Here is a 13,655-nt window from a genome sequence, read left to right as displayed (position 1 = left end):
TAGCATTCTGCTGCCCCAAATGGGAAGTTCCATCTTAGTAAGTAGAAGCTTAAATAGTATTATCACTTTTGGCATTACTTTTTGCATTTGTCAATTTTCATGTTATCTTGCATTTATTTTATATTTTTTCATGGTTTATGGGAAGCTCATATTCTAGAATTCCAGTTTCCTAGAGGCTGAAGGAAGAACGAGGAAGCAGAGGAGGCCACTAGCTTGCAGTCTCAGTGGAAGATGAATGAGGGGCCGCTGAGCTGACTGCAGTTCTCAGGAAGCCTCACACTCTTGCGTTGGCATGCTGAGCCAGCTATGTTGGGAATCACTAGTTTGAATATGCTCCTTGGATTTCCTCAGGCACGGTTTCTTTTGTAAGTGCTTCTCTCCTGTCCTTTGGGGCTTGCCGAGAGGAGCTTTGTGCAGAGTTTAGGACCTGCAGTGAGCTCTTGGCAACCACAGGCTTTGTCGCTGCAGGTTGGGATTTGGGGTGACAGCTTACAGTTGCTGTACTTCCAACAGAAGTATCTGTTTCTCATTCCCTACAGTCATGCACTTCACGCTGCATTCATTCAAATATTTGCTCTACTTTTCTGAACTGAATCTTGAATGATGATGGTTATTCTAATTTGCCTTTTTTTTTACTTAAAAAAATTGGGACAGGTGAGGGTGGGGGAGAATTGCATCACTGCTGATGGTACTCATGTCTGGTTCTGGTTAGAGGGCACCAGAGCCACACCCGGCAGTGCTAGGGAATTGGGACTGAACTAGGACCTCACAAAGGAAAGGCAGTGAGCTACCACTTAAACCACATCTCTGGCTCCCATGTTAAAAATACTTTTATTGGGGCTGAGGATGTAACTCAGAGGTAGAGCACACACTTTGTAAGTGCAAGGCTCTGGATTCTGTCCCAGTAATATTGTCACCGTCACTGTCATCCTGTTGTTCATTGATTGCCTCGAGTAGGCATCAGTAATGTTTCCTTCGTCCTAGCCCTGAGATCTTAGAAAGTGCCACATTCGAGGCTCTTTCAGTGTCAAGAGAGTGAGACCCATCATTGTTACTGGTTTTTGGCTTATTGAATATGCCAGACTCTGCGGTGTGGGCAGGATACTTTTGGTAGCCTGCCAGGTTCTTCAGAGTAAGAACTAGATAATAAGATGTTTCTGGGAGCTGGGTTTTATAGTCTCTGGGTCTTGGCCATTGATGGGATTACACGGCGCCAGGGGGCAGTTGGTGGGTGTAACGCCTACATACTGGAAGATGTATCTGGGTGGAGGAGGCCCAGTACCGATCTGAGCAGGCTTGGAGATCTTAGTCCCGGGTCCCGCACACCTGGGTTCCTCTGCCTGTTTCTTCATGCATGAGGCTCGTCCGAATGTGTGGAGAGTGATCTTAAGCATGGCTGTGTCTGGAACCTGAGGTCTTCAGCTGCCGGGGCTCTGCTTGGGGTGGGGAGGGAAACTCAACCCACCCTCCTCCAAGGGGCCCCAGTGAGGACAGCCAGGTGTGGAGGCAGGAGACGCTGCACTGTTCTCTTTCGGGTAATACATAAAAATGAAAATATGCTAAGATAGAGTAAGTCTTGAGCACTGTCAGATGTAACCCCAAAACAACAACAACAAAAACTGAAAAACTATGCCTTGTCAAGAAAAGGCAAGCTAAGAAATGCAACATGTTTGACATGACATCTAATTTATAAAAGAATTTCAATCAATGTTTTGATAGTTATGATGTATTCTTAAAATATTTTAGCTGTGGAAATACAAAAGTTTTCAATAAGCTCACTAAAAAGAGAAAAAAAATTTTTTTTGCTTTTGGGGTCACACCCAGCAATGCTCAGGGGTTGCTCCTGAGGAATTGCTCCTGACGGTACTTGGGGGACCATATGGGATGCTGGGGTTTGAACCTGGGTCGTTTACGTGCAAAGCAAACTCCCTACCTGCTGTACTATCACTCCAGCCCGCCCAAAATGAGAAAACGTTAAAGCATAAATTTTTTTGTATTGTTTCAGTTTTCTATGTATCACAAATCACAAATCATCCTGTTAATCGTCGATTGCCTCAAGCAGGCCCCAGTAACATCTCCTTCACCCTAGCCCTGAGATTATATTCAAGGCTCTTTAGGAGAATGAGACCCATCATTGTTACTGGTATTTGGCATATTGGGTACGCCAAGGGGAGTTTGCCAGACTCTGCCGTGTGGGCAGGCTACATTCGGTAGCCTGCCAGTTTGTCCAAAGTAGGAATGAGATAATAAGATGTCATAATAGGGCTGGAGCAATAGCACAGCGGGTAAGGCGTTTGCTTTGCACCTGGCCGACATGGTTGACCCGAGTTTGATTCCTCCACCCCTCTTGGAGAGCATGGCAAGCTACCGAGAGTATCTCGCCTGCATGGCAAAGCCTGGCAAGCTACCCGTGATGTATTAAATATGCCAAAAACAGTAACAACAAGTCTCACAATGGAGACGTTACTGGGCCTGCTCGAGCAAACTGATGAACAATGGACGGTGTTTGTTGTTTGTTCTTCCAGGGACTTGGCACAGATTCTATGTATAAGAATTCTTAAAATATTTTTGCATATTTTAACATTTCGTTGCGTTTTTCCATATTGTTGCATATTCCTCCAAAGATGAATTTGCGTGCTATATAATCTTCCACTGCTCATCATACTATAACGTATTGTACCAACTACTTATTGTTGAACATTTGTATAGATAGCACAGCGGTAGGGCATTTGCCTTGCACGCAGCCAACATGGCTGACCCGAGTTCGATTCCTCCGCCCCTCTCGGAGGGCCCGGCAAGCTACCGAGAGTATCTCGCCCTCACGGCAGAGCCTGGCAAGCTACCTGTGATGTATTCGATATGCCAAACACAGTAACAAAAAAGTCTCCAATGGAAACATTACTGGGCCCGCTCGAGCAAATCGATGAACAACGGGGTGACCGTGACTGTGACCGTGAATTATAACTTGCTTTGAGATAAGTAGGCTTTTACATGATTACTTGGGTCCTTCTCATCATCTTAAGATAATGTCTAAAAATAGTATATCAGCTGAGTTAAGATAAAAACGTGTGTCTATGTGGGGGGAGGGGAGTGCAGGGTTAAACACAGAACCTCAGTATGCAAGGCAAGTACCACAGAGCTCCATCCCTGGCTGGTCTGAACATTTGCATGGGTTGGAGGATGTGAGCCACACCTGCTCAGGGACTATTCTTGGCCTACTGGTGCTCAAGGGACCTTTTTTTTTTTTTTTTTGCTTTTTGGGTCACACCTGGTGATGCACAGGGGTTACTCCTGGCTTTGCACTCAGTAATCACTCCTGGCAGTGCTTAGGGGACCATATGGGATGCTGGGAACCGAACCCGAGTCTGCCGTGTGCAAGGCAAACGCCTTACCCGCAGTGCTATCTCTCCAGCCCTCAGGGGACCTTTTGAGGTCCTGGGGTTGCAAAGCAAGTACCTTTCCTCCTGTAGTGTCTTATGAACATTTTAAGAGCTACTGATATGTGTGGCCAAAGTCCTAGAAACAAATTGTAGCAATTTACACTCCCCACATCTTAAAACTTCCAAGTCATGCTGGAGTGCATGTACTGTGTGAGTATACTGATCATATGTAACAGTTACTCAAGACAATTCTAGGCGTGAAAAAGGAAACATTATCCTTGGGAGCAATTCACATCAGGAACCATTCCAGAAACCTGACTTTTAAAGCTGGCCAGTTTTCTGAGTTTATAGTAGGCAAACAATGTAAAAGAATGAGCATAAGATTCCCTGCTGATCAAAGCTAAGCCTAAAAGCCTAGTTAGAGATTAAGATGGGAAAAAAATGGGATTGTTGACTCCCTAAACAATGAAGTTGAGAAAAAAGGCAGCGAGTGGGCAAAGGAGGGGGGATGTAAATGAAGACTGTGAGGGTGTTCTTGGAACGGGACAAATGCATTTTTCTGGTGACGGTGAATTCAAACCAATCTACTTTCCTGTTCTTCTGTCAAACAATACTGGGGTTGAGTATTTCTTCCTGCCGGATGTAAAATAATACCCACAGTAAGCAAATGCAGCTCAGGTGCTTGGTCTCTGGGGAATATCTGGTCCTGGAAGATAAAAGTTGAACCTGTCAAGTGTCTTATTATCAAAAAAGTAGCAGTTTGTGGGCCAGGATGTGTGGGATCATAAGTGAAAGATCCTGGGTTCAATCCCTGCCATGCAGTAGCAGCTGCAGCAAGGGGAACTCCAAACCAGTAACAATTTGTTCATCCAGACTGGTTAAATACGCTTGCTTTTGAGTTCATCTACTTCAGTGATAATATCATAAAACCTTCCCATTTCCATCCAGGCCCTCTAATTTTTTTTAAGGCCTCGGGGAATTGTCAATATCCTTCCCTTAACGCTGTCACGGTGGGGGCCAGAGAGTTGGAACAATGGGCCGAGCAAATGCTTTGCAAGTGGGAAGTCTGGATTCGATCCTTGGTAATGCAACCTGACAGAGCTAGCAGTAAGTTCAGTGCATCATCAGTCAGGTAAGACTCACTCCACCAAAAAAAAAAAGATTGTCCAGGTGGTGTTATCTTACCACATGAGGCAGTCGACCAAACAGGCTTCCCTTTACTTGATCAAAACATTTCCCAGTAGTCATTTGGGCAGTTGATGTATCAAAAGGGAATTGTTTGATCTTATCTTTGAAATCCAAGTTTTATTGTGTTGCACTTGTATCATATCAAATCCCTTTAGATTTTTAAGTAAATGTCAAGACTTTCCTGGAGCCTTCCAAAATCTTGAATTTAATAATGCCTGGGTTTAAAAAAACAATTCTTGGATATTCAGAAAGCTTACAGAAACCTTGTTGTCCACAGTAGCTCTGTGTGCTTTGGGGTGGGGAGTGTAAATGTGTGTACAGGGGATAATGAGCCATACCTCACCTGGTACCTCAGGCTCTTTCTGGCACTGTGCTCAAGGGTCGCTCATAGTGGTGTTCCCCACTTTAGTTGTGTGGCAACTTTTCTCTCCCTCCCTTCTCCCCTGCCATTAGCCCTAGAGTCCAGAAGACTGACCACATTGAAGCAATGTTCATTCAATAATAGCTAAAGTTATGGTGGCCATTGTGTTCAGATCCCAAAATTTACAGTGTGTGTACTGCTCTTGCTTTTCTGGGGGAATAAAATCCCCAGCATCCACATGGTCCCCAGAGAACTGCCTGGAGTAATTCTTGAGTGTAAAGCCAGACAGAAGTAACCTCCGAGCATTGCTGAATGTGATCTAAAATGCCAGAGGGAAAAAAAAAGGATAGGGGGCCAGAAAGTTAGTGAAAAAAGGTAAGGCACCAACACCAGTTGAATCCCTGCATTGCTTGATCCCCTCCAAACACTGGCCAGGAAAGACTCCTGATCATAAAGCCAGAAGTATCCTCTGAGAAGTGCTGGGTATGGCCACCTCCCAAAAGAATAAGGGGCTAGAGGAGTATCTGTTGTACCTATTTGTTTCTTGGGTCACACCTGACAATGTTCAGGGTTACTCTTGATTCTACTCTAAGCATGCTGAAAGTAGACTATAGACCAAACATGATTGCCACTCAATGCCTTTTTTGCAAACCACAACACCCAAAAGGAGAGAGAGAACAAAAGGGAATGCCCTGCCACAGAGGCAGAATGGGATGGGGATGGGAGGGATGGGGGTGGGAGGGATACTGGGATCCGTGGTGGTGGGAATTGGGCGCTGGTGGAGGGAGGGATGGGTATTTGATCGTTGTATAATTGAAACCCAAGCACAAAACTTTGTAAGTCTGCAACTGTACCTCATGGTGTCTCACTAATAAAAATTTTTAAAAAATTACTCCTTATGGCAGAATCTCCTACCCTGTGCCTGACTGTCCCCATCAGGGCCCAACAGCTGAAGACCTCCGGGCCCCAGCCAAGGCCATGCTGGGACCACTCTCCACACACTTGAATGAGCCTCATGCATAAAAGAACTGGCAGAGGAACCCAGGTGTGTGGGACCCGGGGCTGAGATCTCCAAACCTGCACGGTTTGGGACTGGACCTGCCAGTAGCTAGACAGTTACACCCACCAACTGCTGTGTAACCCCAACAACAGCCAGGATCCAGAGATTATCACACTCAGCTCCCGGGAGAGAACAAGGAAGAGTCTCCTACCCTGTGCCTGACTGTCCCCACCAGGGCCCAACAGCTGAAGACCTCCGGGCCCCAGCCAAGGCCATGCTGGGACCACTCTCCACACACTTGTATGAGCCTCATGCATAAAAGAACTGGCAGAGGAACCTAGGTGTGTGGGACCCGGGGCTGAGATCTCCAAACCTGCACGGTTTGGGACTGCACCTGCCAGTAGCTAGACAGTTACATCCACCAACTGCCGTGTAACCCCAACAATGGCCAGGATGCAGAGGTTATCACACTCAGCTCCCGGAAGCGACATCTTATCATCTCATTCCTACTTTGGACAAACTGGTAGGCTACCGAATGTAACCTGCCCACATGGCAGAGTCTGGCGAACTCCCCGTGGCGTACCCAATATGCCAAATACCAGTAACAATGAAGGGTCTCATTCTCCTAACTCTGAAAGAGCCTTGAATATGGCACTTTTCTTAAAAATCTCAGAAGGAGACATTACTGGGGCCTGCTCGAGGCAATTGACGAATAACAGGATAACTCCTGATGGAATTACTTCTTGTGGTGCTTGGGGAATTATATGGGATGCCAGGGATCGAACCAGGGTCAGTCGTGTGCAAGGCAAGTGCCTTACCAGCGGTACTGTATCTCCCCACCCTCTGAACTATCTCTCACCTCCTCTGTTATACCTGGTAATGAAAGAAGGCACCTGGGCTTATTTTAATGTTAATTGGGATGATCTAAGGTAAAGGGTGAGGCTGAGGGAGTAGTAAATAGGGAAGCTGAGCAGTCTAAGAAAATGGGAACTTTCTGCAAAGGGGAACATGCTTTGGGTTTTGTTTTGTTAACATTCTATTGAGGAGCTCAGGACGTATCTTACATATTATTCACATAGGGTCCTTGAGTCCAATGCCTGACACCACCACCCAAAAAATGACTTAAGTCGCATGGTATTATAACCATCTATATATTTCAGGTGTGCATCATTATAAATCAGTCTCTAGAGATATTACCTTTATCGCTAAAGGTCTGAGTCTATTCTTCACCAAATTATCAATTCCTTTACTCGTTATCCACCCATCCTTTCCATGAAAGAGGCTTTGGCAACACTTATTTTTTAAAAATTATTTATTTATTTATTTATTTTATTTCGAATACCCTTCCCTCCACCAGTGCTCATTTTCCACCACCACGGATCCCAGTATTCCTCCCTCCTCCCATGCCCCCCATCCCACCCTGCCTCTGTGGCAGGGCATTCCCTTTTGTTCTCTCTCTCTTATTGGGTGTTGTGGTTTGCAAAAGAGTTAAGCCTGATTTTCAGGGAGAAACGTTGGATGATTTACTTTCCATTGATCACTTTGTATATATAAGGAGATGTTGCGTGGCCGCTTATGCGGCCGTGTGGTTTGGAAAAAAAGTCCTGGTTCCCACATGCTCGAGCTATGGTTGTAGAGACTCATGGTCACTGGGGTTCCATCGGGAGAAGGCAGGATGCGGCACCTACTCCATCTGGGATCTCCCAGTGAGATCGGCTGTTTGGGACCTGGAGCATTCTCCAGGAGTTGTGGTGCCCTCCAGCAGTGTTCTTTGTTGCTGTATGCTGTAAAGATGGCCACTTCTTTTTTTTTTCTTTTTGGGTCACACCCGGCGATGCACAGGGGTTACTCCTGACTCTGCACTCAGGAATTACTCCCAGCATTGCTTGGGGGGACCATATGGGATGCTGGGAATCGAACCCAGGTCAGCAGCATGCAAGGCAAATGCCCTACCACCTGTGCTATTGCTCCAGCCCCCTTTGGCAAGACTTCTGTAAGGGAGTAGAGAGAAGTGGAACTATCTATTGGGGAAGGGCAGGGTGGGTTTGAAGATGAGAAAGGGATGGCATTCTCATGGACTGGTTTCTATTTTCTCTACAATGTGTGAGGTCATCAGATGCCAGGACCTGGGAGAAGTTGTGACATTGGTTTGAAGAGAGTGAACATTTGTCATTAGTCATCCAGGATTGTGGAAAAACAAGGCTGCCCATGAATCACAGCTGGATGGGTCAATAGCGTGGAAGGCTGTGGAATTCTGTATTTATTATTTTGTTTTTAGTTATCGATTTTAAATTATGTAAATCTTTTAGAAGTTTACTTTCATGAGGCAACATCCATTGCACAAGTGTAAAAGTGGTTATGTTTTAGGGGTGCATTGTTACCCTAATCAGAGTGGCAACATCCTCCACCACAGTCCACTGAATACAGTTGTTATTTTATTTCCTTTCCTTTTTTTTCCTTTTGTACTGCCAGAAATTAAACCCAGGGCCTCACATATATAAAGCAAATGCTTTACTACTGAGCCACTCCCCCAGTCCTATGAATTATTTTAAAGCAAAACAATCATATTTTTTAACTTATCAACAGAAAGAAGCATCATTGAAATTGGAATGCATTCTGGTATTATTCAATAGCTTTAAAACTCGTGTGGGTGGCATTTATACACTTACTTTTGGATTTCTGGACCACACCTTCTTATGCTTAGGGATTACTCCTTGGCTCTGTATGCTCAAGGATCTCTGTGTGCAGGGATCATGTCTGGGTTGGTTGTATGTAAGGCAAACACCTTACCCTCTGGACCATCTCTCAAAGGGTATTTTATAATCCAAGTCTTCTTAGAATCAGGGAAATATGGTAATCTCATTTGTGTTCAGTTTAGCTGCTGTGTCCAGACAAAAATCTTTTTTTTCTGACTTGGGTTTCAAAGATAAGATGATCATTAGCCAAGCAAATGGGAGCAAAAATAAATAAATGGATGACATCAAATTAAGAAGCTTCTTCATAAATGAAGAGCAGAATAAGACATTTCACAGACCGGGAGAAAATATTTGCCCACGTGAGAAGGGTTTAATATTCAAAATATATAAAGCACTTATAAAACTTAACAAGAAAGAAAAATTGATCATATTAAAAAATGGGAAGAAGAGATAAACAGAAACTTTCTCAAAGAAGACATACAGATGACTAGCAGGCCTAAAAAACTGCTCTGCATCACTTATCATCAGAAAAATGCAAATCAAAACAACCATGAGATATTATCTCATACCAGTGAGACTGGCACACATCACAAAGAACAAAAGCAGCCAGTGTTGTCATCAATTGTGGAAAAAAACCCTCATCTACTACCAATGGGGATGTTGATTGGTTCAAACTTTTCGGAAAATATTATGAACACTTCTAAACAACTGAGAATTGAGCATCCATATGACTTAGCAATTCCATTTCTTGGCATCTATACCCAAGATCCTCAAAACTGTATTCCAAAACATTTTTATTTTACTATGTTAATGGTAATACTATTAAAAAAAGTCAAAATATGAAAACAATACAAGTGTCCAAGAACAGATGACTGGATAAAAAAACTATGGTTAATAATGGAATACTACTCAGTCATAAAAAATACCAACACATGCAATTTGCCACTATAATGATGATCTGGAAAGTATTATGCTGAATGAAACTAGCCAGAGAGGGACAGAGAATGATCACTCTTGTGTGGGGAGATATAAAAAAATGATAAGGGAATAACAAATGACTAAAGGGAACAACCTGAGAACTGGTTTACAGAAGTGAGCTTATCACATTGGGGAAATGGGATGTGGGTGAGTTTGGTTGTTGAGAGGATTCTGAGATAATGGTTGAAGGAAGCATACTCTGATGGAGAATGTGGAGTTGGAACACTGTATGCCTGACGTCCTATCACAATATTGTAAATCACAGTGCATCAATTAAAAATAAATAACATTGATTTCATGCTAAAAGAATGAAAGATGAATAGGCAGCAGCTTGAAAATAGCTGCCAGTCACAGTGAGACCTATCCAGGTCTACTCACAGAATAGTAGAATTGCAACATGATTGTAAGCATTGCCTCCTCGAGTGTCAGCTCTCTATCACTGAAAAGACTTCTCTGGAAATCCTAGAAGGACAATTTCTAAGCTCTTTTGTGGGTTGAAGACAATCTTAAGATTCTCATGTCAGCTCAACTCTCAAGAAACAACAGTTCAAAATTCCTGTGCAGGGACCAGAGAGATAATGCAGTAGGTAAGGTGCTTGCCTTGCACATGGCTGATCCGGGTTCAATCCTTGGCACCCCATGTCATCCCCTGAGCACCACCAGGAGTGATTCCTGAGTGCAGAGCAAGGAGCAACCCCTGAGCATTGGCGGGTGTGACCCAAAAAGAAAAGAAAATCCTGTGCAGAGGTGTCTAATGTTGAATGCCTAGGCGTTCTACCCTAAATGGAAAGAAAGAAGTCTGAACCGCTAATTTATTTACCAGACATTTATTAATTACCGAGTGCATGACAGTTTACTTTTTATTTTACATGTTGAAAGAGACTAAAAATAAGCAAATCTAAATCTGATCTCACAGCCTTCTATAAGTCAGCCACCAAAAGTATCCTTTCATCCGATCAGCTACAGCTATGTTGCCATAACGGGTACTAATATTTATGAAGCTGCTACTAAGTACCACACACTGCTCCAGGTGCTGGGAATATAGCAGTGATTAATTACTCCATAGTGGGGAAAAACAATTTACTAACAATATACCAATAGGCATAATAACTTGACTAGCAATATATATATGTGTATATATACATGTATTTGTGTGTATGTGTATATAATATGTAAAAGTAAAGTAAAGGCCCTCCCGTTGATCGTCGATTTGCTCGAGCGGGCCCAGTAACGTCTCCATTGGAGACTTTGTTGTTACTGTGTCTGGCATATCGAATACTCTCGGTAGCTTGCCGGGCTCTCCGAGAAGGGCGGAGGAATCGAACTCGGGTCAGCCATGTTGGCCGCTTGTAAGGCGAACGCCCTACCCGCTATGCTATCGCTCCAGCCCATAATATGTATATTGTATATTATATATGTTATATATGTATATGTATATATTCATTGATCCCAGTACTTTAGACAGGGTGTTAGGAATATCAATAAAACTATTTTGGGTACAAGTAATAGTAATAGTAACTCTGTGAGAAAACCTAGGACTATTAATTGCTTATTTAAAGGCCCATAGATGATTGTTTCCAGAGTAGGCTGAGTCATTTCCTAGTGTCCTCAAGGACAAAGGTTGTTTCCATCCTTCTCTTCCACCAGGAATTGTTGTCTCATACTTGCAAGGTGGCTGCCATAGCTATGGACATTGCACCCTCTTACTGTTTCCAAAACCATTGGGAGAAAGTTGTGGGAGTAGGGGGAAAGATAACTCCCCACTCCCTTTGTCGCCAACGTAGAGTCCCCTTTTCATCAAAAAAAAAAAACCTTCCTCAAAGCTCCCTCACTCCTTACCAGACTTCTCCCTAAAACTCAACGAACACAAATATTCACCTGCTTACAGCTAATTCACTGACTAGAATAGGAGATCTATGTTGCCATAACTGGCACTAAATAATCATGAGTCATCAAGTGCAGATGTTTGCTAAGAAAGTAGGCAGCATGGCCATGGGAAGAGGTAAATACCAACTATCAAACGAGGAATGGTTCTCTAAAGAGATGGCCTTAGAGTTGAAACCTCAACAACACCATGACGCTAGTCTTGCCCTACCATATACCAGGACAGTGCAAAGTGAGAAGTTGAGCCAGGATGGTTGTTATGAGCAATCTGATGGTGGAGGAGATACCTGAGAGAAAGGATGAGTTCACTAGGTGAAGAGATGGTTGGAAATGAGCAAGGCGATTCCAGCTGATGCAGAGCTCAAGGACAAGGAAGAGGGTTTTGAGATGGCACAAGAGGTGTAAGTTGTGTCAGGTTAGATTAACCTGCTGAAGATTTCAGAGGGCAAATTCACTTTTCCACCATTGGAAAATGTCAACTTTCAGGTCAACGTAAATAATCTTCCTTAATATTTAAAGATGACTTCCTCAGCAAAAAGATTTGTTGAGCTGAACTTAATTGAGAACCAGGAGTTTATCAACAAGTAGAGATGGAAGGATAATCTCAGAATAGGGCACAGGGTGGGGACTGGAGAGATAGTACGGTGAATAGGGGACTTGCCTTGCATTGTGACTGACCCGAAGTCAATCCCTAACACCCCACCTGGTGTACCTAGTCAGTCAACAGTGAGCTCAAAGCCAGAAGTAAGCTGTGAGCACCATAAGTGTGGTCCCCAAACAAAACAAAAACAAAAACAAAAGCATACTAGCCGGACCGGAGAGGCAGTACAAGGGATTAAGGGACTTGTCTTGCATGCAGCACACCCTGGTTTAATCCCCAGCATGGCATATGGTCCCTCAAGCACATTCAGGAGTGATCCCTGAATTCAGAGCCAGGAGTAAACTCTGGGTACCCTGGAAATGTCTCAGTTGGTGCTTTCATCACAATCCTTTGTGGTGCCTCATTATTTTTCTTGGTGCTGCTTTTTGTTTTCTGAGACACACCTCGAAGTGTTCACGAACGAATCCTAAGTTGGTGGTGTTCAGGGTCATGCCCATGGGGGTCAGGGGTTCATGTAGTAGCAGGGAATCAAGTTACAGCCTCCCACATGCAAATCTGGTATTCCAGCCTTTTGAAACATCTCCTTGGCCATGTGCCCTATTTGATCTTAAAATATAACTATTTTTGGTCCCTGACTTCCAGTCTTTTTCAGCCATTCCCTCCATGGGACTTACTGTATCAGGCATCAGCTGAGAAAGACCTTGTGCATCTTCTACAGTCGGCATCCTCTCTTGTCTCAGTTGGACAATAAGCTCAGAGAGGACAGGGGTCATATTTTCAGTAAGTAAACAGAGCCACAAAAATATGGCACATTGGGCCAGATTGTAGAAACACCATGATAATACTGACTTTTCCCTTTGGTGGGATGGGTGAGAGACAATTTCAGTCACAAAAAGGGAATACTCAAATTCCTAGCCATCCCTAGAAATGCTCTCCCCCAAAATAGCACTGTAGCACTTTCCTCCTGTTGTTCATCGATTTGCTCCAGCAGGCACCAGTAACATCTCCAATGTGAGACTTGTTGTTACTGTTTTTGGCATATCGAGTACGCCACGGGGAGCTTGCCAGGCTCTACCATGCGGATGGAATGCTTTTGGCAGCTTGCTGGGCTCTCTGAGAGGGACAGAAGAATCAAAACCTGGGTCAGCCACATGCAAGGCAAACTCCCTACCCTCTGTGCTATCACTCCAGCCTATATATTAGGGTATTCTCACACAGTGGTAGGGGTGAACTTTTCCCTTCACTTTGCAGGGCTCTGCCTGGGCTCAAGTTGCATTTCTGACTTGAATGTGCCTACACCTGTCAAATTCATCTTTCAAACTGTACGTCTAAGCCCATCCCCCCAAAAAATATTGAAAAGAATTTTTAGAGTTAAAATTAGGAAAGGTATTTTGCTATCCATGTTGCTTTTCAAGTACCTTGACCCCTGAATAGAAGCAAAGGTTCTGAACAGTGAAGATAAAAATAACTCCCAAATTTCAATGATAAAGTAAAAGAAAAAAACTTGGGACTTCTCCCCTGCCTCGACGAGACCCTGAGTTGCTGCTCATGAATGGCTCCTCTGACT

Source organism: Sorex fumeus, unplaced genomic scaffold (assembly GCF_029834395.1).
Source record: "Sorex fumeus unplaced genomic scaffold, SorFum_2.1 ptg000061l, whole genome shotgun sequence".
Lineage (NCBI taxonomy): Eukaryota > Metazoa > Chordata > Mammalia > Eulipotyphla > Soricidae > Sorex > Sorex fumeus.
The sequence above is the reverse complement of the archived record's forward strand: the minus strand, read 5'-3'. Positions refer to the sequence as shown.